Raw genomic sequence first — 5,575 nt, 5'->3', positions numbered from 1 at the left:
TCATCCTTTAGAGGGTGAAATTAAGCTTCTCCTTGGAGGCAAGGATTATGAAGCTTCATCTAACATACTATGGACATGTTTCACGGAGGGACCAGATCTTGGAGAGGGACGTCATGCTTGGGAGGGTGGAGGGACAGTGCAGGAGAGGACGACACTCGATGAGATGGATTGACTCAGTGACTGGGGTAATGGGGTCAAGTGTGTCAGAGACAATAAGGTTGGCACAGGATAGAGCAGAGTTTAGGGCTGTTGTATGTAGGGTCGCTATGAGTCGCAGGCACCTTGACAGCACATAACAACAACAAGATTAGCTGCAGACCTGTTACAAGAAGTCAACAGTGACGCAAGTGTTTGACCTGCTATTTAACTCCGTGGTTTCTGACAGCAGCAGTCCCTCCTTTGTTCAGGGCCCCCACATCTCTGGGTCCCTCGGATTTGGTGGTTTGCTGGAAGATCTCTCAGAGTGTCAGATCCATCAGGGGAATGACTCACATGAGACTAGTGAACGGTGCAGCCAAATATCGTGTCCCCGGAGAGTGGGTGTCCCCAAAACAGAGCTAGCATTGAGCTCCGCGAGTGTATACTTACATCCCACCCTAATCTTAGCTCCTTAATACAACAAATACCTCAGCATGAAATAAACAGTTCATCAACGGCTAGGAAAGATATTTTGAACAATAAATTTTTGACACCTGTGTCCACACATGTCCCAATCTGTACATTCTCCATGCTCACCTCGGATACAAGCATCTGAGGTGTGAGAGTTGGAAGCACAGGGCGGAGACAGACTTCTGAGTACCTGTGTGATCCCAGGCAAGTCACTGAACCTCTCTGTGCCTCCCTCCTCAGCAGTGTGGAAGTTAGAACAGCACTGACTCCACGGGAGTGCCATAACCATTCCTTGAGATCCTGCAAAGCCTGAGACTAGTGACAGCTCTATGAATGCTCAGTGTAACAGATCCTAACATGCACATTAATGTGTGTTGTTGGTGTTGTGTACCGTGGAGTCGGAACAGACCCATAGCTGGCGCTCCAGCTGGTTTTCAGAGTTAAATCACACGTAGGAGCACAATCTGGGATTCCCATTCTTCTCAGCCACAACGTGTCATGATCCACACAGTCAAACACATTTGCATAGTCAAAAAACACAAACAGACATTCTTCTGGTATTCCTTATTTTCAGCCAGGATCCATCTGACATCAGCAGTGACATTTCCGGCTCCACGGCCTCTTCTAAATCCCACTTGAGTTTATGACAATTCCCTATCTATGTACTGTTCCAGCTGTTTTAAATAATCTTCACCAGTATGTTGCTTGCATATAATACCAATTATATTGTTCACTAATTTCCACATTTAGTTAGCTCACCCTCCTTGGGAATGGAAACAAATATGGACCTCTTTCAGTCCGTTGGCCAGACAGCCATCCTCCAAATTTCCTGGTATACACTGGTGAGCGCATCCAAGGCTGTATCTGTAAACACATTGCCACAAATGACAGCAAAATGTGTTTCTAAGCACGGTCGTCAATTTAAAAGTGTGCGGCAACGTGTTCATTGAAATAAGTCAGTTGGTATCCCATCGATTCCTGGGCCCTTGTTTTTTGCCAATGCCTTCAATAAAGCTTCCACTTCCTCTTTCATTACTATTGGCCCCTGTTCATGTGGTACGTTCTGAAATTTTTCAGTGTCGATCAATTCTTCCTGGTACAGTGACTCTGAGCATTCCCTCCATCTTCTTTTTATGTTTTCTAGGTCCTTCAATATATTGTTCATAGCATCTTTCAGCATTGTGACACAAGGTTTAAATTTGTCTTTCAGTTCTTTTAACTTGAGAAATGCAGACCAAATTCTTCCCTTATTACTCTCCACATCCAGCTTTCTTTTTTTTTTTCCTCCCCCCCTCCACATCCAGCTTTCTGCACATTCCATTACAACACTTTGCTTTGTCCTCCCGAGCTGCCCTTTGAAATCATCTGTTCAGCTCTTTTACTTCGACATGTTTTCCTTTAGATTTAAATTTTTGGCATTCCAGTGCAATCTTGAGAGTCTCTTCTGACATCCACTTTGATTTTTTTTCTTTCTCCTCTGTTTTTGTAATGACCTTTTCCTTTCTTCATGGATGATCTCCTAAATATCATCCCACAACTTATCTGGTCTTCTTCTTTCATTGGTGTTCAGTGCTTCAAACCTATTCTTAAGATGATCATGAAATTCTGATGGAATTGATTCAAGATCATATCTTGGTTCCTGTGGACTTATTTTCATTTTCTTCAGCCTTTTCTTTGAACTTGCATTTGAATAATTGATGATCCAACCCACAGTCTTCCCATGGCCTAGTTTTGACTGCTGATACTGAGCTTCTTCCATGATTTCTTCCACAAATGTAGTCATCTGGTTCCTATGCAGCCCATCAGGTGAAATCCAAATATAAAGTTGTCTTTTAGAAAAAATATTTGCAGTGACTAAATCATTGTGCTCATGGGGAACCTATACCTGGACCAGGAGGCTGCTGAGCAAATGGAGCAGGAGAGAACTGCATGGTTTGGATTTGGGAAGGGAGTGCATCACGGATGTATTCTGTCTCCATACCTGTTCAGTCCATATGCTGAGCAAATTATCCATCAAGCTGGACTCTTTGAGGAGGAGTGTGGCTTCAGGATTGGAAGGAGACTCATCAATAATCCATGTTATGCAGATGACACAACCTTGCTTACTAAAAGTGAGGAGGACTTGAAGCACTTGTTGTAGAAGATCAAGGAATGCAGCCCTCAGTATGGATTGCATCTCAATGTGAGGAAAGGAAAGATTCTTACCACTGGATCAATAGGCAGTGTTATGATGGATGGAGAAGAGATTGAAACTGTCAGCAGCTTCATCTTGCTTGGATCCACAGCTAACACTCTTGGTACCAGCAGTCAGGAAATAAGGAGACACAGTACATTGGGAAAATCTTCAGTTAGGGAACTTTCCAAATTATTGAGAAGTAGTGATGTCAGTTTGAGGACTAAGGTGTGTCTAATTCAGGCCATAGTCTTTCTAATGACCTGAGACCTGGACGATGAATAAGGATGACAGAAAAAGAATTGATGCCTTTGAGCTGTGGTGTTGGGGAAGAGCACTGAACATTCCATGGACAGACAGGAGAACGAACAGACATGCCTTGGAGAGGGTGAAGCTGGAGTGCTCTTTGGAGGCAAGAATGATGAGGCTTCACCTCACATACTTTGGACATGTTGCTAGGAGAGACTATTCCTTGGAGAGGGACATGATGTTGGGAAGAGTGGAGGGTCAGCAAAGGAGAGGAAAACTTTCAACCAGGTGGATTGACACGGTGACTGCTGCAATGGGCATGTGTGTGTCAGGATGTGTGAGGATGGCGCAGGACAGAACTGGGTTCAGATCTTTTGCTCATAGGTTGGGTATGAGTCGTACTCGACTCGATGGCACCTAACAACAACAATGAGAAGTAAATCACACCAGAGGAGATTGCCCATCCTTTTCCTGAGGAGAAGCTGGTAGATTCAAACCACGAGCCTTTGAGATTGCAGCTCAGCTTCTTACCACTGATGCGTTCATGACCTATCAATATCATCATAGTCTACATTTACATTTTGAATTCTGCATTAATGCTTTATTCACTCATTCTCTGCTATCAAGTTGGTTTTCACTCAGAGCAATCCTGCCGGGGGTTTCTGAAGTTACACTTCGTAATGGGAGGAGATTGCCCATGTTTTACCAATGGAGCCTCTGATGGATTTGAACTCCCAGAAACAGGCAGCTCTCGGATCAACAGTACAACTCACTACGGACCATGCCACCAGTGGTGTTTGAAGGTTTAGTGCGTGTGTTCAATTCTACTTGAATTAACACCCACAGAAGCAGCAGTCAAGAAAATAAATGTTACATTCTATTTGGCAAATCTACCACTAAAGACCTCTCAAAAGTTCATTGTGCAACAAAGAATGAATATTTTCAAATAAGGAAGTGAAATGGGAGAGTGAGAAGAGAGGGGCAGGGCGGAAAATGTGCAACAATGAATGAATAGAAATCTAACTTTTCTGCAAACTTTCTGTGAAATCACAATTTTGAAAATTGTGAGAGAGAGAACTGTTTAAAAAGGGATATATGTTTAGGTATTATGGTCATGACAGAAGTCCAGAATGAAGGCTGCATATAGTGGAGTGGACTTGGGGGGAGGGATTGTATAACAATGAAAGAATTTTTCTTTTACTTTTCAAAGAGAAGAATGAACTAGAGAGGAGGTGTGGGCAGGGAGAAAAGCACAACAACGAATTAATGGAAATCCAAAAATTAATACTAATACAGATTAATAAACAGATAAGTTGGATGAAGGGAAAGGCACTATCCAATAAGAGAATGATTAGATGGACATTGCAAATTAGTTAATTACATTAAACAATTATAATAAGTGTTAGATACCAGGAGAATTGATGCCTTTGAGCTTTGATGCTGGAGAAGAGTATTGAGGATACCATGGACTGCTAGGAAAACAGATTCATCCCGGAAAGGGTCACACCGTGTGGCTCCTTGGAGGCAAGGATTCTGAGGCTCCACCTAACATACTTTGGACATGTTGGAAGGAGGGACCGGTCCTTGGAGAAGGACATCATGCTTGGGAGGGTGGAGGGACAGCACAGGAGGGGAAGGCCCTCTATGAGGTGTATTGATTCAGTGACTGGGGTAACCAGGATGGGAGTGTTAGAGACAGTGCGATTGGCACAGAATAGAGCAGGGTTTAGGGCTATTGTCCATAGGGTCGCTATGAGTCACAAGTGACTCGATGGCACATAACAACAACAAACAAAAAAAAGTAAAAATGTCATTTTATAATGTCAGTCATCACCTGGTGTGTATGAGGAAGCAGGAAAAATAAAAAAGGGAGAATGAAGAGAAATAGACGCTTTCTAACTCAGATGTTGGTGGAGAATGAACAAAATCCATCTTAGAAGAAATAGAACCAAGCGTTCCTGGGCAGCAAAGGCGCAGAGCCCTCAGCTGGCTGGCCTGAGACACGTCACCAGAAGAGCGATCAGCAGCTCAGCACGCTTGCTCCACAACAACAAGGAAAAACTCCATGGCAAAGATCAGACCCACATGGACCAAACCTCACCAAGAGGACACAGACCCACAAAAGCCATTCTCTGCTCTACAGAGAAGTGAGCTGGCAGGAGCTGAAGCCAGCTGGATGGAAACTAACAACAGGAAGTCAGTGCATGTTCTCAATTATACAGATTGTACAAAACCCCACCCGGCTCTCGAGGCATTTCCAACAGACGTCAGCTCGGCTTCAGGTTTGCAAAGGTATACATCTTAACGGGGGTACCCGGCCTCATCTATCTCCCCTGCAGCAGCTGGTGTATTTGAACTACTGTTCTTCTGTTGCTCCCATTTTACAACAAGGTCACTCACTATATGTTGCACTTCTCTGAGCAGCAGCAAAGTGCCGGGCAATTGGAATAATCTACGCAAGACTTTCAAGAGGTAAGGGGAGAGGAGCTCATGGCTTCATGTACCCACGACCTGTAGCCCTCATAGCGTTCATCTCATCAACAA

The sequence above is a fragment of the Elephantulus edwardii genome, unplaced genomic scaffold (assembly GCF_000299155.1).
Source record: "Elephantulus edwardii isolate Elephantulus edwardi_28Jun2011 unplaced genomic scaffold, EleEdw1.0 scaffold00086, whole genome shotgun sequence".
NCBI classification, from domain to species: domain Eukaryota; kingdom Metazoa; phylum Chordata; class Mammalia; order Macroscelidea; family Macroscelididae; genus Elephantulus; species Elephantulus edwardii.
This window is presented reverse-complemented; position numbering follows the sequence as displayed.